General features: G+C 48.4%; 1 long non-coding RNA gene across 1 annotated transcript; it reads right to left on the bottom strand.

Moving 5' to 3' along the window:
• Positions 1-8: 8 nt before the first annotated feature.
• On the bottom strand, positions 9-26,975 carry LOC147659179 (uncharacterized). The gene is made up of 3 exons (XR_015307305.1): positions 26,937-26,975; positions 9,347-9,430; positions 9-649 (listed from the first exon to the last, which is right to left on the bottom strand). It is a non-coding gene; the product is annotated as an uncharacterized LOC147659179 (long non-coding RNA).

The following is a 26,975-nucleotide window of genomic DNA, read 5'->3' as shown; positions in this document are numbered from 1 at the left end:
AAGAATAAAGTGCAATGGTCACCAACTACTTCCCAATCTCAAAACGTGTGTAAGGCTTCTTCGTGGGCGATTGTGTCTTTAGACTGGATAATGGTTCTGCACGCATGCGGGTAAAGATCCAACGTCCTTCTGGTCGGTGCACACTGGGACAGTGCTCTGTATTTTAGACAGCAGAACCCCTATTTCTTTTAACCTTCAGTTGTCTGACTCCACTCCATTGCGCTTTTCAATGGTTGCTGTGGATTGGTCTGAAACAGTTTGCAATACACCTCTAGCACATAATGGTGGCCTGGTATTATTTTAGGAAGCACAGCACTGCTGTCACCACCTCATACTGACCTCATGATCAAAGCTGTTATTGGACATGTTTACACAAGAGGAGGTTTATCAGTATTGTCTTCATTTTCTAGAGGTTATTTCTTCGTTTTGAGGCATGGAAGTACACAGCTGAGACTCTTGGAATCACTGAATTTCTTGTGTCCCTTCTCCCTTCTTTCAGGATGTCTCAGTTTATGTTCGGGTTTGGCTGGCTCTGATGGCACTTATGTTTTCCTGAATACTGGAACTCAATATTTCAGACTTCGTCTTTGCAGATTTACAGTGTTATCTTCCTTATTTTGAAACATTTCGTACAATCAAAGATTGTTTTCTGTCGGATGTAAAAAAAAATGTAATAACTTAAAGGGAAACATAACGGAATGTGCAAACACAATTTTTTATTGATTGTATAAATATCTCTTGATTACCATTTTTGAAACATATGAAGGCATATTTAACCATACACAGAAATTTACATAAATGTTGCTTTGAATATGTCACATCTTAATTATTCATGAGTAAGTTGGTAAAAAAAAGGGCGCTCGCATAGCACTCATACACTAGTTACAGCTTTAGGTAGTGGCAAATGGTCAAGGTTTTGTAAAACAAGAACAGCTCTTTGAGTAAGAGATGGGAGATGGATAAGGAAGACTTGAGACAGAAGGTTGGACATCAGAATGTTGTGCCATGAATCAAATATTGCTGCTCGCAGAGGTGCTTTGCTTCATCCACTACACCCACAATATGCAGTAGAGCAGCAGTTTAATGATTGTATTTACTTTGTGGTTTTACTTCTCTCACATATGTTTCTAAGTTTGTCGGTATTATCCACTGGGGTGGGAGTTTCCCAGCTGGACAAGGAGATTGAGCTTGGCTGGTCTGTTGTTTAGTTGTCCCACCTCTAACTTTTGAGCTTGAGATAGCATGCTAGACTGGCGGCCCACTAGTTGACAACTGTGGTGCATCAGCGTAGCAAGAGCACAGATGGTACGCCAAAGCCAAGGCTGTTAGCACCCTTTCACCCCTGGACCATGCTCAGCACCCGAAACACTCTCTTAAAAACATCTCTTAAGTCAAACTGCTCTGTCCATACATCCTACACAGCTGCTGCCCGCCACACATGGTAGAGCCTGTTCTCAAACCTATTCACCTGCACCTCACTTGCATTGACCTGCTTTCAACATTCCATTTCCAGCACAAAACCTGCGAACAACATTTTCCAACCACGTAATTCCCATGACTTTTCATAGGTCTCTCCTCCTACTCATGCTTTTCAACATCGCCTGTACAAACCACTGTGGCCACCTTCAATGGTACAATCCTGAGGTGCGCTCATTCTTTCCACAAGATGGAGAATGCACCAGAACAGCGCACACTGCACATAAGATAAAGATAAAGTGCCTTCTGCGACTCTCACACATGCCCGGCAATGAAACAGTCCCTACACAGCTTTTACAAAGGGCCACATGTGTCAGGTTTCTGTGAGCGCCTCAGAACGTAGTCATCCGGCTGGATGTCATACGGACTAAACAACTACATGTCCCAGACTGCTTAGCGCCTATCTAGGGGCGGTCCTGTTCCTCTTGTCGGATATTTTGGATTCTATCGACCTGAACTCTGAGCTCTTGGAGTGAGTTGCTTCCCGTAGCAGTTACCAAGGATTTCCTTGCCCTCCGTTGGTAAGCCTTCTTGCTTCGGCTTGTGCGGAGGACGAATTGTTACCGCAATTGCCCTCCGTTGGTGAGCCTTCTTGCTTCGGCTCGTGCGGAGGACGAATTGTGTTCCGTGTGGAGTGTTCTCTACGAGTGTGTCTCACTACCGCAGTTGCCCTCCGTTGGTGAGCCTTCTTGCTTCGGCTCGTGCGGAGGACGAATTGTGTTCCGTGTGGAGTGTTCTCCATGAGAGTGTTTCCTTCTTGCAGTTGCCCTCCGCAGGTGAGCCTTCTTGCTTCGGCTCGTGCGGAGGACGAATTCTCGTATATACTTAATCTTACCGCACGTGGTAAGTTTTGCTCTGTATGCTGTGCCTGCGTCTTGCGGCTCGTACACAGGAAATCAGGATCTCATATTGAATTGAAGCAGTGCCCTTCAGGACCATATTCAATACTGATTGGAGTAACACAGGTACTGTACTGTTTTATACTATCGGGTGACGTAACCCATTGTTGCTTAACTTTGTTTTACTCGGATACATTGAATCCAGGGGTCCCTCGGATGTTGCTCAAGACTCTCCTCTATGTCCCGTCATGTTCATATGTCGTGGGGTATGTACAATAGCATAGTGTTTCATTCTTGCAATACGGTTATACAAGGGCACAGAATAAGAAAGGTATTCATTGTGTATTACAGGGAGGACGTAGCACCGTTCATATCCTTCCAGGGCTCTGATGCTGGTGAAGAGTTGTATCTTCTATTACACCGTTCCTTTAGTTTCTTTACAGGTAGATGGGTACATCTTATGTTAATGGGTTGCTGATTGAAACAGGAGTGAGAGTATCTGGTACCAATGCATTTCTTTGTCTTGTGTTTTCCAGATCTCCCTCCCCGCTGTTCCCTTCCTTCCCCGCCTTTCTTTTTGCCCTCACCTGATCCTTCCTTAACCCACGGCTATTTCAGCAATCTGGGTTTGGTTAGATCTGGAGGTGGCCTTGTTATAACATCACGCTGATCCCGAGGATTGAGAAGTTAACAACATGCTTAGCATTGCTTTTCAAATACTCACAAAATGCCACAGGCACAGCTCAATAATGCAAAATAAAAGTATTTCACAGTGTGAAATGCACCGCCAAATGATCCATAGCATGCAGCATGCCACCAAGGTTCTTTACTTTCGCAAATGCGTTCGCAGCTGCAAAGTTTGTTGTCACCAAAGTGTTCTTTCTTTGAAAAAGGTGCTTTTCCTCTATGAAATATAGAGCGGGGGCAGGCCCAGATCAGTCAGAAGTAAAACATTTATAGCTCAGTAGTATTCTGAGATAAAGAACTGGGTAGTAGGACGCTGGCTTCCAATAACACGGCACTGGGCACCTCACTTAAGCCAATCTTTAATGATTGTTTGAAGAACAGGGCAACAGGAAGGTGTTTTAAATGCCGACCATTAACCTTGCACCAGCTGCACACGGGGACGGCATTGGCTAGAGTGAACACCGTGCTCACGCAACCGCTCAAGTCGTGCATACGGGCGCTAAAACATGTTAGCGAAGTGTCCTGGAATCCTTGATTCAATTCACATAATTTAACTACACACATTACAGTTAACTCTCCCCCCACGGTATCAAGTGCATGTTTCCTGATTCGACACCAGAGTATTGGTGCTGTAAACTGGCTGGCGCTGGCTTCTAACATATGGTGCGGGAGTGCCCACCACTACTGATGTCATGGCTTGAGATTACAGCCACCAAAGCAGAACTCACAGACCATACACTGTCAACTACCCCTGAATCCTGCCTGCTAGGCCTTCTCAATAAAGCAAAGAGGGGGCAAACACTTACACTGGTTCATAGACCTTGGATACGTACTTTACAAGTGACAAAAGCAATGTTTTGGAAAGTGGCCTCTGTGCCAGACACTAAGAGGTGGCTGCATACTCCCCTGCACTGTGCACGAGCAGAGGATAACACACTACACATGCTACTCTCTAGAGGAGTGGGGAGAATGGGTGGGGTGGTGGGAAGGTAGGATCTGCTTTCATGGTTTCCCCCACTCTTTGCTGGTGTCATACAGTTTTTCTGACTAGTCTGCGTCAGATCCTGCTAATCAGGACCCCACTCACTGTGCTTCCTTTCTAAATTGGCTATGGTGAGCACCTTGGTACATTCCTTATTGGCTGCTGATGTACTCTAGTAAGTCCCTAGTATATGGTACTAGGTACCTAGGGCCTAGGTACTCCAGGGGACACCCATGGGCTGCAGCATGTGTTATGCCACCCATGAGCTGCCACTCCGTTAGCTGCCATCATTAGATCATATGGTTTTGAAACCGTGTCCTACGCCGACGACACTCAGTTACTTGTCACCTGTGACTCCGATCTCGTCGGCACCCGGCTTCGCTTTAGGAGTTGTATGACCCGAATAAATTAATGGATGAGCGCCAACAAGTTACAACTGAACAGCAACAAGTCCGAGATCATCTTGTTTGGAAGAGCTGAGGAGGTCTGGTCGTCTGACTGGTGGTCTGCGGAATTAGGATTGGGCCCCCCTCCCAAACCATCTGTCAGAAACCTCGGCATTACCATAGACGCCCCCTTGTCCATGAAGCCCCACATAGATCAGGTTCTTGGGGTCTGCTACGGCATCATGTGCATTCTCCGTAAGATTTTTAAGTGGCTCCCTATTGAGGCTAGGAAACCACTGGTACAGGGCCTTATCGTTAGCCGTTTGGACTACGGAAACGCCCTGTTCACTGCCCTAAGTGCCAATCTGCTTTCCAAGCTTCAGATTCTTCAGAACCCGGCAGCTAGGCTTGTCCTCAATCTCCCCAGTAGATCCTCATCCATCTCGAACCTACCGACTCTTCCTTGTCTCCCAATCTGCCAGAGATGTCACTTTAAAATCCTAAGCCTGGTCCATAAGACAATGCATGACGCCGGCCCTAACTACCTAAAAAACAAGCTCCTTAGGTACATCCCTGGTAGATCTCTAAGGTCCAGCTCCAAATTCCTCCTTGCTCAGCCCCGTTTTCGGACTCTGCGCAACGGGGGCCGTTCCTTTTCCTATCTGGCCCCAATGTGGTGGAACAAACTACCGGTCCATATCTCTTCCATAACCGATCATAAATGTTTCCGTAAAAATCTTAAAACCTGGCTTTTCCCCCCTCCCACCAACTAGCCGCAATGCACCGTCCCTGTCCTCCATTCTTTAGCTGCTAGCGCCTTGAGACCTTACGGTGAACTGTGCGCTATATAAGAATGTATGACTATGACTATGAGGGACCCTCCAAACTCTGACCACAGGCCTGCCATTGTAGCCTTTGTGAGTTGGTGCATGCACCTCTCACGAAAGATATGTTTCCTTATATCTAACATCTCTGCCCTTGAAACCTATAAGTCACCCCTTTAGCAGGCCTTTCAGGCCCAAAGGCTGGGTGATTGGTTCAGAATGTGAGGGTGGCCCTGCATGAGCAAACAACCCATACAAACCCCAAAGTCCATTCTCCAGGCATTGTACGTAAATCAGCCATTATGAGACAGCAAGACTATCTCTAAACTGGCTGGAACGAACCTGGGCATATTTGGTATCAGACGTGTTGGAATCATACCCCAACACTGTATTTGGTGTTGGAGGTATGATTCCATCCACGGTAGGGCTCCTCCGGGAAGCATACCACGCTCCTGGGACCGATTCTACAGACCTTGAAAGCAACTTAGGCCTGCTGCCTACAACAGACCCTATTTTGCCCTCCTGCTGCTGGGCCAAGCCCGAGAAGGGGAAGGTAGGACAATAGGCTTCCTGTCATAGGGAGGTGTTTCCATCTCCCAGACAAGATTTAGTGTATTAGGCAGGGGTGGAGGCGCTTGCCAGCGCCTCATAGTCTGCTGGAAGGACAGATTTGGTGCCCTCCTTGCATACTCCAGTTCAAACCAGCTCAGGGAGCTGTTGGCTACCGCTTTGAACCACAGCTGAACTCATCACTGATCCTGGGCTCCTACAGACTCCAACAGGTTCAGTGACATACGACACAGAATTGTGAGAAGAATTTAATTTCTTAGCTAAATTTGAGATTTGCAGGGGATTCTGGGTAAGATAACATTGGGGGACCCATGCAAACCACACCTCCCTGGTCTCCACCCGGTGTTTCCATAGATGGCTGCTGAGCCCGAGACCAAAAACTCCTTTGCAAAAATAGGTTGTTTTGTGATTGATTGGGAGCACCTGCGTTTTTGGTCCTGGCTCGCATGCCATCAAAGGAAACCTACAAAACATAGATATTTCTGAAAACTAGACACCGGGTGGAGTCCAGGGATGTGTGGCTTGCATGGATCTCCCAAAGTTTTCTTATCCAGAATCCCCTGCAAAGCTCAAATTTAGCTAAAAGGTCACATTTTCCACACATTTCTGTGTGCCAAGTTTGTGAGATCACTGCGCCGGCACACATTTCTAACCATCCAGCGTTCCCCTCGATCTCCCGATAAAAATGATACCTCACTTGTGTGGGTGCCCAAAGCAGAGTCAGCCTAATACAATTGAGATATCATTTTTTTATCAGGAAACCGAGGAGTACGCTGGTTGGTGGGAAATATGTGCCGGCACGATGAGGCCACAACTTTTCCACTCAGAAATGTGAGGAAAGTGTGACTTTTAGCTAAATTAAAGGTTTTCAGGAGCTTCTGGGTAGTAAAACGCTGGAGGTTTCACACAACCTACACCACCAGCCAAGCGCCATCCATGCATACCACCAGCCAAGTACCATCCATGCACACCACCAGCCAAGCGCCATCCATGCATACCACCAGCCAAGCACCATCCATGCACACCACCAGCCAAGTACCATCCATGCACACCACCAGCCAAGCACCATCCATGCACACTACCAGCCAAGCACCATCCATGCATACCACCAGCCAAGCACCATCCATGCACACCACCAGCCAAGCACCATCCAAGCACACCACCAGCCAAGCACCATCCATGCACATCACCAGCCAAGAACCATCCATACACACCAGCAGCCAAGCACCATCCATACACACCACCAGCCAAGCACCATCCATGCACACCACTGGCCAAGCGCCATCCATGCACACCACCAGCCAAGCACCATCCATGCACACCAGCAGCCAAGCGCCATCCATGCACACCACCAGCCAAGCACCATCCATGCATACCACCAGCCAAGCACCATCCATGCACACCGCCAACCAAGCGCCATCCATGCACACCACCAACCAAGCACCATCCATACACACCACCAGCCAAGAACCATCCATGCACACCACCAGCCAAGCAGCATCCATGCACACCACCAGCCAAGCGCCATCCATGCATACCACCAGCCAAGCGCCATCCATGCACACCACCAACCAAGCACCATCCATACACACCACCAGCCAAGAACCATCCATGCACACCACCAGCCAAGCACCATCCATGCACACCACCAGCCAAGCGCCATCCATGCATACCACCAGTCAAGCGCCATCCATGCACACCACCAACCAAGCACCATCCATGCACATCACCACCCAAGAACCATCCATGTACCGCCAGCAACACAACATCCACCAGCAAAGTGAAAGTCCACATACAAATCGCAAGACATGGTCCAGCCATGCAGACCGATAGCCAAGCGACAGTACACGCACACTGCCAGCCAAGCACTAGTCCACACACACTGCCACCTAAGCACAGGCCACACACTTTACCAGCAAAATGCAGGTTCACACACAGTCAGCCAAATGCCAGTAAAAACGGACCATCATCCGCACTCCAGTTCACACACACAGAAGCTACTGTCTAAAGGTTTTCAGCAGATTAGCCTACAAATATTGCTGATCTGCCCCTAAGAGGGTGGTGGGGGGGAGGGCAGAAGCAGCAAAAATGTGTTCACAAAAAAGGGACCAACCCTGCCTAAGCCCATAAACATTTCTCTGGTTCATAGTGGGCTTTCTGATCTCCAGGGAGCAGATCAGGGGCTATTGCCCCTTTGGGGGAGGGGGTATTTGCATCGCAGCCATCTTTTATTAAAAAAAATCCTGATGTCTAATAGGCTTACTGCCTCTGGGGAGAAATCGAGGGCAATTACCCGCATCTGCCCCCTCAAGGCAGGCAGAAAGACTGTCCGATTTTTTTGTTTGGAGGTGGGGTCATTGGCACACATATTGAAAACAAGAAATCCCTGGGGCCTAGTGGGCTTTCTGCCACTCTGGGGGCAGATCGGGGGCTAGTACCCTCAATTGAACCTGAGGAGGGGCAGAAAGACTTCTATTTTTATAATTGTGAATGGGGGCATGGCTTTGCCCATTGTGGGTAGCTCCAATCCCTTTTTTTATAATCCCTGGTGTCTAGTGGACTCACCCCCCCCCCCACGGAGGGGCAGATCAGTGGTAATAACCCCTTTCTGCCCCGGGGAGAGACAGAAAGACTGTCCCTTTTGTTTTGGGGTATAGAGATATTAGCATGCCCATTCTGGGAAGCCCCCACTTCTCTTTCAGAGAGGAAAAAAAATCCCTGGCATCTAGTGGGCTTTCTGCTCCCCTGGGGGGCTGATCATAGGTAATAACCCTTATCTACCTCCCAGGGGGGCTGTCCCTGTTGTGTTTGGGGTGGGGGCATAGACATGCCCATTGTGGGCAGCCCCCACCTCTCCATTATTAAAAAATAAAAAATTATAATTCCTGGTGCCTAGTGGCCTTTCTGTCCCCCAGGGTGAGGGGAGCAGAAAGACTGATCATTTTTCGACAGCTGGGGGCAGTATAATGCCCATTTAGGGCAGCCCCTACCACTAAGTTAAATAAAAAGCCATCCTGTGGCGATCCCCAAGCAGAGATCCACTAGATTCTCCCCTTTCCAATGATTCCTCTCCTGCCTGCCTACGTGCTCGGTGGACTAGGATAGCCCCAGGAGCATGTAGGCAGTGAAAGTGAAATGAACCTATCAGCTTATTTCACTTTCACTGTAGTGGCGTCAGCACGCCATGCACGCTGCTCGTCAGTACACTGAAAGAAAAGTGCCTCGGCAGCTGGGTAAGCTCATCACCAGCTCCCAAGAAAAAAAGGAAATTCCTCTGCTGTTTGCAGCAGAGGGATTCCAAAATAGTGGGCCTTGGACGTAACGGTTACATTTGGCACCGGAGCGCCACAACCATGGACGTTACCAGTACGTCCAAAGAATGGAAAGGGTTAGTAGATCTTACTCTCAAAGTGATGTAACTGGCAATGCTTCCCAACCAGGATGTGTTCTACATATGCCACATATATTATGTCATTGATGTTCCCTGCAACCTGTATCGCTCAAAGAGTTTGCTCTTGTTGATGTTTTACAAGAATAAAAAATGCAATCAAATATTTATGAGATAATGAGATGCAAACGTACCTCCATCCTGCACATCCTGGGACTAGACTGCTGGAAAGAGATCGATGGGAAGGTTTGGAGGTGAGCAAAACACTGAAACATGACCTGAAAGAGCAAATTCAAAAAAATTGTTAGGAGAAGATAGATGGAAATTAGAAATGACAAAAGGGACAAGCAAGAGAAGGAAATAAACTCACTAGCCTTGTAATTTTTTACAGAGCATAAAAATAAGTAAAAAATGTTTTAAAAGTTTGAATAACACTGAAAAAACCACAATTTAGAAACTGAAAACAGAAAAGCCAATGAATCTTGTTTTCAATGCACATTTTTAGAGAAGAAGACTTGTTGTATGCATGGGAGGATTAAATATGAGATCTAGTGTGTCATGACGGTGCACTAGGTGTGGTTTTCTGTAGTCTTGCATTCCAATGGGCTTTGGGAAGAGCAGTCTTTTTATAACTGCGTTTAACGTGGATGCTGATAAAGCTAGGAATGAAATGCATAATAGTTGAGACTTTCTGAATCTTTAAACTTAGGAAAATCTAAATTCTGAGCATGCATACAACACATAATGTGAAGTGTGCATTTGGATGAGAACAAACAGATGGCAGACTAGAAAAGAAGTGGAGAAGAGCTGAAAGAGGGAAAGAAGCCCAATGGTTGTGGCACTCTTTCTGTTAACCTTAGAACCCCTCACATTCAGCATATGCTCCTCAGAAGACATTTGGGAAACTGAAATCATAGCCGGAGACCTGAAAATTAGGCTGTATGCAGACAACATGCTTCTTACTTTACCCTCTCCAGAACGTTCGCTGCCAGCACCGACGTTCACCATATCAGACTGTACAGCACTTTCCAGGTACAGAATGAACAGAACCATAAGTGAAGTCTTACCCTTGATGGTCTATACAATGAGAGAAGCCCTCCATGAACATCCATTTTGGTAAATCGCCACAAAGATTAAATATTATGAGTATTGATTACCACCAAGTTTCCAATGATGATCAAAGACAATATGACTGCACTGATTGATCAAATGCACACGGATTTCACTAAATGGATCAAACCGCAATTGTCGCTGTGGGGACGAGTCCAAACTATGAACATGGAGGTAGCCCAAGGTTTAACTACATTTTCAGCATGCTGCCTATACTGGTCCCAGCATCAGAACTAGGCCTAATAGACGCAGCCATTAAAACATACTTTTGGCAAGGTGAGACACGTGGACTTGCCATGTCCAAACTCCAAGCCGCTACTTCAGGCGAACTGAGACTTCCAAAGATGGAAATATCTCATTTGGCGCATCAGCTCTCACAGGAAGCATATCATTCTGCCACAGATCCGGAATGCACCAATTGGGTACGACTGAAACAACAACTGTGGGTGGGCACAGGGACCGCAGGTGATGTATCTGCATCATCCCTCACAGATACCTCAAATTCAATTCAATTCAATTCAGTTAATTTGTATAGCGCGCTACATACCCAGAGGGTCTCAAGGCGCTTGTAGAAGGGTGGGGAGTTACTTGTCGAATATCCATGTTTTAAGTTGCTTTCTGAATGCTAGGTGGTTCTGAGTGAGGCGAAGGTGGGTGGGAAGTGAGTTCCAGGTTTTAGCCGCCAGGTAGGAGAAGGATCTTCCTCCCATGGTGGTTTTGTTGATGCGAGGTACAGCAGCAAGGGCTTGGTTGGAGGAGCGTAGCTGGCGGGGGGGGGGGGGTAGAAGGAAAGTCGTGTGTTGAGGCATTCGGGTCCAAGTTCGTAGAGTGCTTTGTGTGCGTGGGTTAGGAGGCGGAATGTTATCCTCTTATTGACGGGGGGCAAGTGGAGGTTTTTCAGGTGACCAGAAATGTGGTCGTTACGCGGGATGTCTAGTATGAGTCTAGCTGATGCGTTCTGGATGCGTTGGAGATTTTTCTGGAGTTTTGCGGTGGTGCCGGCGTATAGGGTGTTTCCGTAGTCCAGGCGGCTTGTAACCAGTGCGTGGGTGACCGTTTTTCTAGTTTCGGTGGGGATCCAGCGAAAAGTTTTTTTGAGCATGCGAAGAATGTTGAAGCACGATGATGAGACGGCGTTGACTTGTCTAGTCATCGAGAGTGAGGAGTCCAGGATGACGCCCAGGTTCCGTGCGTGGTCTGTCGGGATGGGTGCTTTTCCAAGGGACTCTGGCCACCAGGAGTCGTCCCAGGCAGAGGGGGAGGTTCCTAAGATAAGGACTTCTGTTTTGTCGGAATTCAGTTTCAGACGGCTGTGCTTCATCCAATCGGCTACTTCTTTCATTCCTTCATGTAGGTTTGTTTTGGCGGTGTTAGGGTCTTTGGTGAGTGAGAGGATCAGTTGAGTGTCATCAGCGTAGGAGATGATGTTGAGGTTGTGTTGGCGTGCGATGGCCGCGATGGGGCTCATGTATACGTTGAAGAGGGTGGGACTGAGTGAAGATCCTTGTGGCACGCCGCAGATGACTTCAGTGGCCTCTGACTTGAATGGTGGAAGGCGGACTCTCTGAGTTCTTCCGGCAAGGAACAAGGTGATCCATTCCAGTGCTTTTCCTTGGATTCCGGTGTTTCTGAGGCGTTGTATTAAGGTGCTATGACAAACTGTGTCAAAGGCTGCGGAGAGGTCGAGGAGGATGAGGGCGACTGTGTCTCCATTGTCCAGTAGAGTTCGAATGTCGTCTGTTGCTGCGATGAGTGCGGTCTCAGTGCTGTGTTTGGCTCGGAAGCCAGATTGTGAGGAGTCGAGGGATTTGTTGGTTTTGAGGAAGGCGGCGAGCTGGTTGTTGACAGCTTTCTCGATTACTTTGGCCGGGAATGGAAGGAGCGAGATGGGGCGGTAGTTTTTGAGTTCGGTGGGGTCCGCTGTGGGTTTTTTCAGAAGGGCGCTTAGTTCGGCGTGTTTCCAGCTTTCCGGGAAGGTGGCGGAGTTAAGGGTGCAGTTGATGACGTCTCGGAGGTGTGGTGCTATGATGGAGTCAGCTTTGTTGAAGATGTGGTGAGGGCATGGGTCTGTGGGGGAACCTGAGTGGATGGAGTTCATCAGGCGGATGGTGTCCTCAGTGGAGATTGGGTTCCAGTCATTAAGGATGTTCAAGGGGGGTGAAGGTACGGCGGAAGGTTGGGTGGGTTGGTCTCCGGGTTGGTTGTCGAAGCTGTTGTGGATGTCTGCGATTTTGTCATGGAAGAACGAAGCTAGGGAGTCACAAAGGGCTTGGGAGGGAGTGATGTCGTTAGAGTTGGCAGCGGGGTTGGTAAACTCTTTGACGATGTTGAATAATTCCTTGCTGTTGTGGGCGTTGTTGTCGAGTCGGTCTTTGAAGGCGGCTTTCTTGGCAGTCCGGATCAGTTGGTGGTGTATGCGAGTGGCGTTTTTGAAGGCGTCCCTGGTACTGGTGTTTGGGTCTTTTTTCCATGCCTTCTCAAGGGAGCGACAGAGTTTCTTGGATTTCTTAAGATCATTGTTGAACCAGGGGGCGTTTTTGTTGCCTAGTTTGATTTGACCTTTTCTCAGGGGTGCTAGGTTGTCGGCGCTGTTGGTTCACCATTGAGTGAGGTTAATGGCTGCTTGGTTGGGGTTCGAAGAGTGGGCAGGGGGGTTTTGAAGAAGCGATGAGGAGATCTGGTCGATGGTGATTTTGTTCCAGTTTCTTCGCATAGTAGGTTGAGGATGGTTGTGGGTTGTGGGCTTTTTGTAGAAAAAGTGAACGCAGCTGTGGTCCGTCCAATGGAGAGCTGTGGTGTGACTGAAGGAAATAATGCCAATCCACAATGTGGGGGGGTGGGTGGGGGTAGAGATCTGAGAAGTTCCTGAAGAGCCAGTTGTTACACAGCTGTAGAAGGCCCAGCAAATCCTTGCATCTGTAACACTATTCAAAGCATCACATAACAAAATTCCATAACAGAACACAACATGACCAATGTCTGTACACTGCCGTATTACATCATATAACAATAAACAGTAAAGGCATCCTATCTGCAGAGGCTACACATCTTTGCCCCTTTTTAACACCACACACAGACATACACACACACAGAACCACAGTGACACTACCACACACAAAATAGGACAATAAATCACCACAGTGACACTACCACACACAAAACAGGACAATAAATCAACTCAGAGAACCAGAAAAAAGCAATACCCAAGGAAAATATGAAAAACTAACCAGATGCCACTCAACAAAGAGGAGCTTATCTTTTAGGCACTTTGATAACACGAGAACTCCTTCTTAACCAAGAACTCTGCACCATTCCCTGCAACAGACACTTGTTTGTCACTTACATGTTTTTCACTTTCATTCTCACATTTTCCATTTCTAGCCACTCTTGTCATATTTCACCATTGTCCATTCGAACCACGAATAGCATTGCCTCTAACCTCGATGACTCTAACAGGATCTCTAGATTTCGAAGATGCATCTCTTAGCAAAATGGTGTCTTCCTGACACGTGCCAAATCAATCATTGCGATTTTGACCTCCTGGACATATTTTTCCTTACACCTCACGTCCCTTTGACACCGAGCAACACTGTTTGTCACTCAATTTCCCGGCATCATCACTTGCTGTAGACATTCATCACATCCTTGATCCATCACCTCCATCTTCAAAAAGGACACAATGAGGACACCTCTTTCCTCCCCCTCATGAGTGTGAAAGGTGCTTTACCAGAGATCGAAATAGAGACACAACGAGGACACCTCTTTTCTCCAAGTCATGAGTTTAAAAGTTGCTTTACCAGAGATCAAATGAGGGAAACACAGGGGACACCTCTTTTCTCCACGTCATGAGTTTAAAAGGTGCTTTACCTGAGATCAAATGAGGGACACAACAAGGACACCTCTTTTCTCCCTCTCATGAGTGTAAAAGGTGCTTTACCAGAGATCGAGTGAGGTGTACAGCTATAATCCCTCCCTAAATATCTGGTAGTTACTTCACAGTCAACTCTAGATGTCACCGCGCTCCGGATACACTCCACTAGAAACCTGTTGAAGCTCTCCACTTTTAGTTGGCCTAAGGGTGGTACAATGGCATGCATAAATGTTTCACTCCACATTTGCCTAAAATCTCTGTCATGGTGGAAGAAGTAAATTGAACTCCATTGTCAGTGAGCAGCTCCTCGGGAGTCCGTTCTTTAGCAAACACTTCACAAACAAAAGGAATCACAGAGTTTGTGTTGGGTTCGGCTATACCACGTACTTCCACCCGCCTGAAAAGTTGATACATCATGACAATAAAATGTCGCATATTGGAAGGTAATACATGAAAAGGGTCGGAAAAAAAAAATCAACCACAACTCTCTGCCACACCTTACCAGGACATGAAACAGGCACAGCAGTAGGCACAGAGGTCACCAAATGTTTATCACTCAAACAGCATGGTGCACAATTTCTCACTAATCCTTCTACCTCCACATCCACTCCAGGGCACCTGAAATCATTTCTTATCCTACGCTTAGTGGCACTCATACCCAGATGGCCTACATGAGCTGTCTCCAAAATCTTTTGGTGGAAACATCCTGGGGGAATTAACTTATTACCTCTTACCAACAATCCTCGTTCTAAAGATAACTCATCCGCCACCTTGCAATAAGATTACAAAGAATTCTCCAAAGTTTTTTCCCTCTGCCCCCCAAATTTCCCAAAAATCATGACCTTGGTCAATACAGTATCCTCCCTCAACCGATCACACAATTCCATTAAATTGGAACAAATGACCAAATCTTCAACTTATGCAATGATACATGCCTCAATTTCTTCCTGTAAATCTACTGAACACAAATCTAATGGTAACCAAGACAGAAAGTCCACTCTAATGTTCTTTCCTCCTGTAATATGAAGCACACTAAAACTCCAATAATTTGATAGATAATCTGGCTGAGGATCTTAATTTGGATCCTAGACAAAATAGCAACGAGTGGTCTGTGATCGGTCCACAAGCTAAATTTTCTTTTCAAGAGATATGGCTTACACTTGCCGACACCCCAAACGCATTCCAACATATCACTTTCTATTACATAATATTGTGTTTCCAAATCTTTCATGCTTCTGGAAGCAAACCCTACAGAGACTTCCGTCCCATCCATTACTTGTAGCAAAAAAAATCAATGCCCTATTGTAGGAAACTGGCTATATATATACTACACAAAAATGAGGTATAGTGTGTATAGAGACCAAGTGAACCCAGAGGTAGGAAGAGGTTAAAGTTAGATAGCACCTTACTCTCTAAATTGGTAGCTTGGTCGAGCAGTAAGGCAGTATCAGAGGACAGTGTTAAGCATTTGATGTACACACTCAGCAGATGGCAAATAAACATGGCACAGGTATGCATTAAATATTTTTCAGCAATAAGTTACTGGATATAGAACAGTTTGAAAATGCAATAGAAATTGTACTTTGTTTGATTTACAGGGTATGCAGAAGGATGCAACAGTTAGCAAATACAGTACATTGAAATGAATATGCTTTTATAGTAAATTACAGGTAAGTTACTTTCTACGTTACTTTTCTTACTCAAAGCAGGATACTTAGATTCAGCACTGGGACATTTCCTGGAAACAGGTATGTAAATAAGTTTTGGTTATTCACATGATTTTTAAAGAATATTTTTAGGTTTCAAAACTCCACACTTGGAAAGTTTTTGGAGAAAAAGTGTCAATGCTATCCTATGGAGAGAAAACAGGTTAACAGTCCATAGGTAAGTAATTGACTGTGGGAGTTAAGGTTCTGGGGTTAGACTCAGGGGTCCCCCAGGGTCAGTGTTGCACTGTTGTTACACCCTTAGCGGCACTGGGGCGGCGGGGTGCAGAGTGTTGAGGCCCACTGTTATCCAAAGGGGGACAGGGGGTCTCCGGATGGTGGCTGCTGGCAAGCAGGTCACTGGGTTGTGAGAGCAAAGCTCCTAGGGTTAAGGTCAGGGCAAATGGGGAAACAAAGTAGCACAAAAGGTGCACCCTCAGCGGCACTGGGGCGGCCGGGTGCAGAGTGCTGATTCGACGTTGGGCGCCCAGTTTTTTTCTATGGAGAACCTCAGGCAGGGAGACAAAGGACTTCTGGGTGCGACCACCACTGGGAGAGGTAAGTTGGGAAGTTAAGGATTGGTTAGGCACCGTCGGTTTGGGCACACAAGGCCGCGGGGCGTCGGGTGCAGGGGTGACTTCTGGGGTCGGATCTTCTTACCAGCTCCTGGTCGCGTTTAAGGGGGCCTTCTGGATTTAGGCTGCATTCGTCAGCTGGAGGCTTGAGGCAGGTCAGGGGGTCACCTGATCTCGGGTCAGGCTCGCCATGGTGACCTCCATTTGGTATATTTCCACTCGAGTTCGGGCCTGGTTCGGCGGGTGCAGAGTGGGCTGTATTTACGGTCCCTGACTGCTGCCAGGGGTTGCTGTTTGAACAAGTCCAGTGTTCACAAGAGGTTCAGTCTTTAAAGTGAAGGCATTTACAACAAGGGGTGGTGAGGGACAGAGTCTCTGAATTAAACAGAATACTCTCACCCAGTCAAGAGATCAGGGCTAGATCCAACACCGTTTTTTAGCTCACTGCACCATCCCAGTTTCAGAACCTGACTGTATGCAAATTAGTCTGTTCCTGTCCCAGTGCATGATGGGAACAGGGCAAACCAAACTACAAAAGCCAATTCTTACACTGGGAAGGAAACAAGCTACCGGGGACCGGTTTCTGGCATTTCAGCCTCTTCGGCCCGGCTTGCTTGAATCCTGATGGTGCAATGAGCAAGGGACTCACATCTGAGTATACCCTTCCACGCTTAGGGTGGACAAAAATATTTACAACAAGGGGTGGTGAGGGACAGAGTCTCTGAATTAAACAGAATACTCTCACCCAGTCAAGAGATCAGGGCTAGATCCAACACCGTTTTTTAGCTCACTGCACCATCCCAGTTTCAGAACCTGACTGTATGCAAATTAGTCTGTTCCTGTCCCAGTGCATGATGGGAACAGGGCAAACCAAACTACAAAAGCCAATTCTTACACTGGGAAGGAAACAAGCTACCGGGGACCGGTTTCTGGCATTTCAGCCTCTTCGGCCCGGCTTGCTTGAATCCTGATTTTGCAATGAGCAAGGGACTCACATCTGAGTATACCCTTCCACGCTTAGGGTGGACAAAAATATTTACAACAAGGGGTGGTGAGGGACAGAGTCTCTGAATTAAACAGAATACTCTCACCCAGTCAAGAGATCAGGGCTAGATCCAACACCGTTTTTTAGCTCACTGCACCATCCCAGTTTCAGAACCTGACTGTATGCAAATTAGTCTGTTCCTGTCCCAGTGCATGATGGGAACAGGGCAAACCAAACTACAAAAGCCAATTCTTACACTGGGAAGGAAACAAGCTACCGGGGACCGGTTTCTGGCATTTCAGCCTCTTCGGCCCGGCTTGCTTGAATCCTGATGGTGCAATGAGCAAGGGACTCACATCTGAGTATACCCTTCCACGCTTAGGGTGGACAAAAATATTTACAACAAGGGGTGGTGAGGGACAGAGTCTCTGAATTAAACAGAATACTCTCACCCAGTCAAGAGATCAGGGCTAGATCCAACACCGTTTTTTCGCTCACTGCACCATCCCAGTTTCAGAACCTGACTGTATGCAAATTAGTCTGTTCCTGTCCCAGTGCATGATGGGAACAGGGCAAACCAAACTACAAAAGCCAATTCTTACACTGGGAAGGAAACAAGCTACCGGGGACCGGTTTCTGGCATTTCAGCCTCTTCGGCCCGGCTTGCTTGAATCCTGATGGTGCAATGAGCAAGGGACTCACATCTGAGTATACCCTTCCACGCTTAGGGTGGACAAAAATATTTACAACAAGGGGTGGTGAGGGACAGAGTCTCTGAATTAAACAGAATACTCTCACCCAGTCAAGAGATCAGGGCTAGATCCAACACCGTTTTTTAGCTCACTGCACCATCCCAGTTTCAGAACCTGACTGTATGCAAATTAGTCTGTTCCTGTCCCAGTGCATGATGGGAACAGGGCAAACCAAACTACAAAAGCCAATTCTTACACTGGGAAGGAAACAAGCTACCGGGGACCGGTTTCTGGCATTTCAGCCTCTTCGGCCCGGCCTGCTTGAATCCTGATGGTGCAATGAGCAAGGGACTCACATCTGAGTATACCCTTCCACGCTTAGGGTGGACAAAAATATTTACAACAAGGGGTGGTGAGGGACAGAGTCTCTGAATTAAACAGAATACTCTCACCCAGTCAAGAGATCAGGGCTAGATCCAACACCGTGTTCATCACCACCCCCTTTTGTAAATCGATTTTGGCCACTATAGGTGTGGCAGGGTATACTCAGACATGAGTCCCTTTCTCACTGCTCCATCAGGATTCAAGCAAGCCGGGCCGAAGAGGCTGAAATGCCAGAAACCGGTCCCCGGTAGCTTGTCTCCTTTCTGGTAAAGAATTGGCTTGGTAGTTTAGTCTGCCCTGTTCCCATGATGCACTGGGCCAGGGACAGACTGATTTGCATATAGCCAGGTTCTGAGCTGGGATGGGGCAGTGAGATAAATAACGGTGATGGATCAAGCCCTGATCTTTGGACTGGGTAAGAGTGGTCTGCTCAATTCAGACACTCTGTTCATCACCACCCCCTTTTGTAAATCGATTTTGGCCACTATAGGTGTGGCAGGGTATACTCAGACATGAGTCCCTTTCTCACTGCTCCATCAGGATTCAAGCAAGCCGGGCCGAAGAGGCTGAAATGCCAGAAACCGGTCCCCGGTAGCTTGTCTCCTTTCTGGTAAAGAATTGGCTTGGTAGTTTAGTCTGCCCTGTTCCCATGATGCACTGGGCCAGGGACAGACTGATTTGCATATAGCCAGGTTCTGAGCTGGGATGGGGCAGTGAGATAAATAACGGTGATGGATCAAGCCCTGATCTTTGGACTGGGTAAGAGTGGTCTGCTCAATTCAGACACTCTGTTCATCACCACCCCCTTTTGTAAATCGATTTAAAGTGAAGGCAGGCAGGTCTTCCGTGGTTTTGAGGTTACTGGCTGCAGGACACACCGGGATTTTGCAGGAGCAGGTTCGAGGGGTGACAGGCCTGTAGGACTGGGGCAAGTTAGTGGGCGCTTTCCTCTTGTTAGCTCTGCATGGCTCTTCGGTCCTTCTCCTTATCTTCTTTTCTTGTCGTTTCTGGATCTGAGGAATCGAGGCTCAGGGTGACCCCTTAATACTAGATTTAGGGATATTACAGGTAGGTAAAGGGCAGGGACCATTGGGTCCATTCCCTGGGGTGGGTACACCCCCTATTCTGCCACTCTCCAGTGGGAGGGCGGCTGGAGCCTGTCCCTGGTTGGCTGGGTCCCCCATCCTCAAGATGTCCGGGACTCGAGGCTGTGCTTCAACCCGCTTCCCCCACCTGAGAGGTGGAGTCGGCAACACCCCTCTTCCTCACTTGTTTTTCCCGCCCAAAGTGGGGGGTAGAACCACTAGGGACCAGTTGCTGAAAGCAGCAAATTGTCTGGAGAGGCTCACAAAAGCGGTATGCCTTTGAATCTTCTCCTTCGTGAACCCTGCCCATCCTGGGGGAGGAGGCTTGGTACCTCGTCCCAGGATGTGCATTGTTTCAGGTCCCCGAGAGCAGCAAGCTCTCGACCCAGGGGTCCCGAAACATGTCAATTGGTGGCAGCCTAAGCAGCCACTCAGTCAGATCACTAGGAGTTGGTTGAGTTTCAGGGGCATCTCTAGGATTCCCTCTTTGGTGCATTTTACATTAAATCCCACACTGGCATCAGTGTGAGTTTTATGTGCTGAGAAGTTTGGTAACAACCTCTCAGTCTTTAGTGTAGCCATTATGGTGTTGTGGATTTCGTGATGACAAACTCCTAGCACCATATACTCTTAATGGCAGCACTGCACTTACAGTGCCCTGGAATGGCCCTGGGTACTGTAAGGGCACAGGGCTCATGCACTTATACCCTCACCACTGGCATAGGGCAGCCAGCTAGAGGGGTGACTGATCTATGCCAGGGCAGTGGTTTGTGACCAGGGCACACAGAGATGTTTGCCATATCGACTCTTCACTTTGTTCTGTACCAAGACACACAGCCTGCAAGGGCAGTGTGTGAGTGTCAGGGTACAGGGCCTCTAAGTGGTGCCGCCCTTAGGGGTCTTTTCTGGTCACAGTGTCCTTGGTACATGTGGTACCATTTAGTAGGGGCTGACATGTGGCCACAGATGCCAATTGGGGTTAGGCTTCATAACAGTTTTAGGGAAGAAACATAGGCCCTGGGTACCTGATTAGCAGGAGCCCAGGGCACACTCAGTCAAAGAACATCAGCAATTCATCAAAAAGTGGGGGCATACCATGCAAGAAAGAGGGCACGTTCTCACACAACCCCCCCCCAAACGAAAGAAGATTAGACTAACCTTTCCCTAGAGAGTCTTCATTGTGTAAGTGGAAGAACCTGGAAAGTCCATCTGCATTAGCATTGGCAGTCCCAGGTCTGTGTTCCACTTCAAAGTCCATTCCCTGTAGGGAGATGGACCACCTCAACATTTTAGGATTTTCTCCTTTTATTTGCATTAGTCATCTGAGAGGTCTGTGATCAGTTTGAACTAGGAAGTGAGTACCAAACAAGAATGGTCTCCCCTTCTTCAGGGACCAAACCACAGCAAAGGCCTCCCTCTCAATGGCACTCCAACGCTGCTCCGTGGTGAGACGCCTTCTGTTTATAAAAGCAACAGGTTGGTCTTGGCCTTCCTCATTGGTCTGGGATAGGACCGCTCCTATTCATAGCAGAGGAATCAGTCTGCACTATGAACTGCTTGGCATCATCTGGAGCCTTCAGAATTGGTGCTGAGCACATTGCTTCTTTCAGGGAGTCAAAAGCCTTTTATTTATTATTATTATTTTATTATTTTAAACATTTATAAAGCGCGGCTGACACCTTGCAGGTTTCCTGGCGCTGGTGAATACTCTTAACTCAGGGGAACAGAAAGCGAGGAGCAGGTAAGAAGGGGTTATTTCTAAGGGAATAACCACGTCTTGATGCGTTTCCTAAAAGGGAGGAGCTGTGAGATTTGACGGATATCAGGAGGCAGACTGTTCCACAGCTTAGCCGCTGCGACTCTGAAAGATCTGCCCCCCATCCTGACTTTGTTATATTTAGGAACAATCACCAGACGGGCTGAGGCTGAGGCTGAGCGAAGAGCTCTGGAAGGGGTATACCATGTGAACATGGCCTGCAGAGGCTTAGGTCCAGCTCCATGGAGCGCTTTAAAAACAAGGCAGAGGGACTTAAAGGCCACACGTTGTTTAAGCGGAAGCCAGTGTAGTTCAGCTAGGGCCGCTGATGCTGAAGATCTCCTAGTCCAACCCAGAACTAATTTGGCTGCGGCCGACTGAACTCTTTGAAGTCGGTCAAGCAGGGCCACTGGGGACTCAAGTAACAGCGCGTTGCAATAGTCCAGGCGACTGAGGATGGTGCACCTGACTATCTGCTCCCGAGCTTGTGCGGGTAGCAGTGGCATAATTTTGCGCAGGGAGCGCAGGAGTGCTGTGCACGTTCCCACCGTTTTAGCAACTTGGGTTTCAGTGTTCATTTTATCATTCAGTGTGGCCCCAAGGTTGCGAACCGATGTAACTGGCCGAGGTTTATCTGCTGTTTCCGGGGGCCAGAAGTCGCAGGGGAATTGCCGAGGAATGCGACTTCCTGCACAATACAGAACCTCCGTTTTGGAGGAATTAAATTGCAGCGAGTTGTTGTGTAGCCACCCAGCCGTCTCCCTTAAGCAGTCGTGAAAGGCTGCAAGGGGGGTAGAGTCTTCTCCCTCCCAAGATAGGATAAGCTGGGTGTCATCCGCATAGTTGATTGTTTTTAACCTGTGTGCCTTTATCAACGTGATCAGTAGTGAAGTAGTGTGGCTCACTGGTTAGAGGCGGCAGACCCGAGAGCAGAGGACGGCCCGGGACCAGGGTTCGATTCCCGACGCGGCAGGTTTCTGGACCAGGGTCAGCGGACTCGATAATTCTCTCGCCTCGGTGCCCACTCGGATCAGCGATCACACTCGGCAACTCTGGGCACTAGCTTGCCTCATCTTCACTAACGGCCCCCCCAGACCGCCGGGGATGCCTGGTCTCACCCTGGAGTTACCCATTAAGGGACCATCTCTCAGGGAAGCCAGGAAGGGTTTCGCAGCGGTCGAAGCGCGGAGGTACCCCTTCGGGAGTGATTCCTGCGCTATATAAGCACATAATTAATTAATTTTAATTAATCAGAGGTCTAAGGTACACGTTAAAAAGAATGGGACTGATGGAGGAGCCCTGGGGCACCCCATGGGGTACAGAAGAGAAGCTAGATTGATAAGGGGGGAGAGACACCGCCTGTCTCCTATCCCATAGGAAGGAGTGGAACCAAAGTAGGGCAGTGCCGTCTACCCCAGCCGTCCGGAGTCGCTCCAACAGGACCCCGTGGTTGACCGTATCGAAAGCGGCAGACAGGTCCAGCAGGACCAAGGCTACTGCCTGGCCCCTGTCTGCGCGCATACGAAGGTCCTCCAGAGCTGTCAGGACAGCTGTTTCAGTCCCGTGAGCAGGACGAAAGCCAAACTGAAAATCGTCCAGAATCTGATTTTTCTCCAGATGAATGGAGAGACAGGTGCTAACCCAGCGCTCTGCAATTTTTGCTGGGAAAGGCAGGAGGGATATAGGCCGGTAATTGGACAAACAGTCAGGGTTCAAGGAAGGTTTTTTTAACAGTGGGGTGATGAGGGCCTCCTTCCAGGAGGATGGTACAAGGCCGCAGTGTAAGGATTGATTGCAGATCCTGCAGAGGGTGACAAAGAGGTCAGAGCCAAAACTCTTCCAGACTTTTGGGGGCACCGGGTCTAGAGGGGATCCGGAGGTGATCCCAAGTGCCAGCCTTTCAAATTCCGATTCTGGAATGGGGGGAAACTCCCGCAGCTTTTCCATGAGAGGGACATCAGAGTACACCGAAACAGGATCACTAGTACAGGCTCTAGGTGTAATGAGACCACCTAGGGGAGGAGAGGAGTTCAGATTAAGAATAATGGTGTCGATTTTGTTTTTGAAAAATAGTGCAAGGTTATCGCAGAGGGCTTGTGTAGGAAGGGTAGATGTTATGGCACAGTCAGGGTGGGTAAGGTTTTTGAGAATCTGAAAAATGCTTTTAGAACTGTTGGGGGCATTGCTGATCGTAGTGCAGAAATAGTTGGCTTTGCTCTGATTAATAGCCGTTTTATATGCTTGGAGATGGTTTTTCCAGATTACTTTATTCGAATCGGAGTAGCCTTGTCTCCATTTCCTCTCTGATTGTCTGCAAGCTAGTTTAAGGGATTTCAGAGAGTCGTTAAACCAGGGGGCAGGAGCTCTGCTTTTTGCTTTGCCTTTCTTCAGGGGGGCAAGAGAGTCTATGGTGGAGGTAATTGCTAGACAGAAGGCTTTGAAGTTGTTCTCAACCGAGTTGGTGGGGGAGAAGCTGTTTTCAACATTGAATACAGTGCCCGCCGCTCTTAGTTTGTCAAGGGCTTTCCAATCTCTATACAGAATATCTGAAGTAATGCTACGTGGGGGCCTTTTAGCTTTATCACATAAGATGTGAAATTTAATAAGTGCGTGGTCGGTCCAGCACATGGGCAGAATGTCACCCAGGTGAACCAATTGGGGAGAGGCAAAAATTAAATCCAGTTGGTGCCCGGCAGTGTGGGTGGGTTTGTTAACCAATTGTGAGAGGCCGACTCCATCACAGGAAAGCACTAAGTTGTGCAGTGCATTATCCAGGCTGCCGTTGGGCCAGAGATTAAAGTCTCCTAAAATGATAAGTTTGTGGTGGGAAGTGGCCAAATTAGTGAGAGTGGTGAGTAGCGAATGTTGCTGCTGGGCGTTGAAAACCCCAGGGGGGCGGTAGCAGATGATGGCTGTCACGGTGTCTCCCTGGTGACAGTTAATCGAAACGCCAAGGAGTTCCGTTCCGGCAACCGGGTCTATGTCAAGGATGGCAGTCGACCAGGATGCTCGGAAGATGACCCCCACTCCCCCACCACGGCCCTTTGGCCTGGGGAGATGCAGTATTTTAAAATCTAGAGGGCATGCAAGACCGAGGTTGACGTTACAATCTGCATGCGTCCAGGTCTCAGTGAGAAATAACGCGTCCAGGTGATGGGCGTCAATGAGCAGTTGGATTTCATTGGCATGTTTTGGTAAAGACCTGACATTGAGAAGGCCACAAGTTAGGAGGCCCTGACTGGTGAACTCGTGTAGGGGGAAAGCGGTATCAAGAAATGATAACTGACCCTTATGTGCGAAGTCTCGCAGACGGAGAAGGGACTCACGCGTCAAATGTTTTGACAACTAACTGTCCAGTTTACCTTTATGGGCATTTTCTTGGAGGTGAGTTCTATCAGGGGAGTCACAACGGACCCATATCCCTTCACAACCCTCCTGTGGTACCCAGTCAAGCCAAGGAATGCCCTGACTTGGGCCTGGGTTGTTGGAGATGCCCAGTCCAGGATAACCTGGCACTTGGGCTGTAAGGGTTGTACCTGGCCTCCACCAACAAGGTGGCCCAACTACACCACAGTGCCCTGCCCTAGCGGGCATTCGGATGCCTTGATGGTTAGGCCTGCAGTTTGCAGGGCTTTTAAAACCTTCCCAAGGTGGATCAGGTGATCCTGCCAGGTGGAACTCAAGACAGCAATACCATCAAGATAAGCTGCACTAAAGGACTCCAACCCAGTCAGGACTTGATTCACCAACCTCTGGAAGGTGACAAGGGCATATTTTAAACCAAAGGGCATAACAGATTTCTCATAGTGCTAATAGTGCTCTAACGGTGTAGCAGAAAAGCAGTGAGGTACGCACACATTACTAATTGATCAGAACAAACCTCAGTAGCGTTAAAAGATTTTTCAAATTGTATTAAACAGCAGTTCAGAATGCACAATCCATTGTGCACATATTTTTCATACAGCAGCGTTGTGTGCACAGATTCCAGAGTACAGTAAACATCACTGAAGTGTACACTGATTTCTCCTCGAGTATTAAGAAACCGTGCAGCGTCCCATTATTTCTCAAGGTGCAGCAAACAGTAGTGCAGTGTGAACATATATCTCATTGTGTGGTAAACTACTGCATGCAATGCTTTATCATAGTCAATTACAAGTAATGAAGCGTAACACAGAGCATAGTAAAAAGCAGTGCAGTGTGCACAGATTTGTCAGTGCAACAAAAAGCAGTGCAGCCCATATATTGCCGTCACACAGAAAAAAAAGTGTGGTTTGAACAGATTACTCAGTGTAGTAAAAGCAGTACAGTGTGCACAGATCCCTCATATTGTCGTATGATGCAGTGCAGCATGCACAGATTTCTTAAAGTGTAGTAAGACGCAGTACAGTGTGCACAGATTCCTCATATTGTCGTATGATGCAGTGTAGCGTGCACAGATTTCTTATAGTGCAGTAAGATGCAGTGCAGCGTGCACAGATTTCTTAAAGTCTAGTAAGATGCAGAACAGTGTGCACAGATTCCTCACATTGCAGTATGATGCAGTGCAGCGTGCTCATATTTCGTAAAGTGTAGTAAAAGCAGTGTGCACAGATTCCTCAATGCAATGAAAAGCAGTGCAGCCTGCACAGGTGTCTCCCAGTGCAGTAGGATGCGGTGTAGAATGCATGGATAGTGCAGTACAGATCAGTGCAGTGGCACTGATTCCTCACAGTGCAGTAGTATATAGAGCAGCATGCACAGATTCCTCACAGTGCAGTAAGATGGAGAGTAGTGTGCACAGTTTCCTCACAGTGCAGTAAGATGCAGTACTGTGCACAGATTCCTCATAGTGCAGTAAAATGCAGTGCAACAGTGCAACAGTGCAAGGATCCCCTCTTTAACACAAATGATGCCCACAAACACCCCCAGGGCGGGAAGGAAAGCCCCCCAGGGCCCCCGGATAGAAGAGCCCAGCTCAGTCCCAGGGGCCCCGGATAGAAGAGCCCAGCTCAGCCCCAGGGGCCCCTGGATAGAAGAGCCCAGCTAAGCCCCAGGGGCCCCTGGATAGAAGAGCCTGGCTCATCCCCAGGCGCCCCCGGATAGAAGAGCCCAGCTCAGCCCAAGGACCCCTGGAAAGACTAGCCCAGCTCAGCCCCAGGGGCCCCCGATAGAAGAGCCCAGCCCCAGAGGCCCCCGTATAGAAGAGCCCAGCTCAGCCCCAGGGCCCCCGGATAGAAGAGCCCGGCTCAGCCCTAGGGTTTCGGATAAAAGAGCCCAGCTCAGCCCCAGGGCCCCCGGATAGAAGAGCCCAGCTCAGCCCCAGAGGCCCCCGGTTAGAAGAGCCCAGCTCAGCCTCAGGGCCCCTGGATAGAAGAGCCCAGCTCAGCCCCAGGTCCCCGGATAGAAGAGCCCAGCTCAGCCCCAGGGCCCCCCGGTTAGAAGAGCCCAGCTCAGCCGCCCAGGGGCCCCCGGATAGAAGAGCCCAGCTCAGCCCCAGGGGCCCCCGGATAAAAGAGCCCAGCTCAGCCCCAGGGCCCCCCGGATAGAAGAGCCCAGCTCAGCCCGGCTCCTGCAGATATTCCCTCCAGGATTATTCAGTCTATTTCTTCAAACACAGCAGAAGGTGCTGACAATCTCCTACCTGAGCAGAGACCTGTGCAGACGTGTCCAGGCTCTATCC

Source organism: Lissotriton vulgaris, unplaced genomic scaffold, assembly GCF_964263255.1.
Source record: "Lissotriton vulgaris unplaced genomic scaffold, aLisVul1.2 SCAFFOLD_1408, whole genome shotgun sequence".
In the NCBI taxonomy this organism is placed as follows: Eukaryota; Metazoa; Chordata; class Amphibia; order Caudata; family Salamandridae; genus Lissotriton; species Lissotriton vulgaris.
This window is presented reverse-complemented; position numbering and strand designations above follow the sequence as displayed.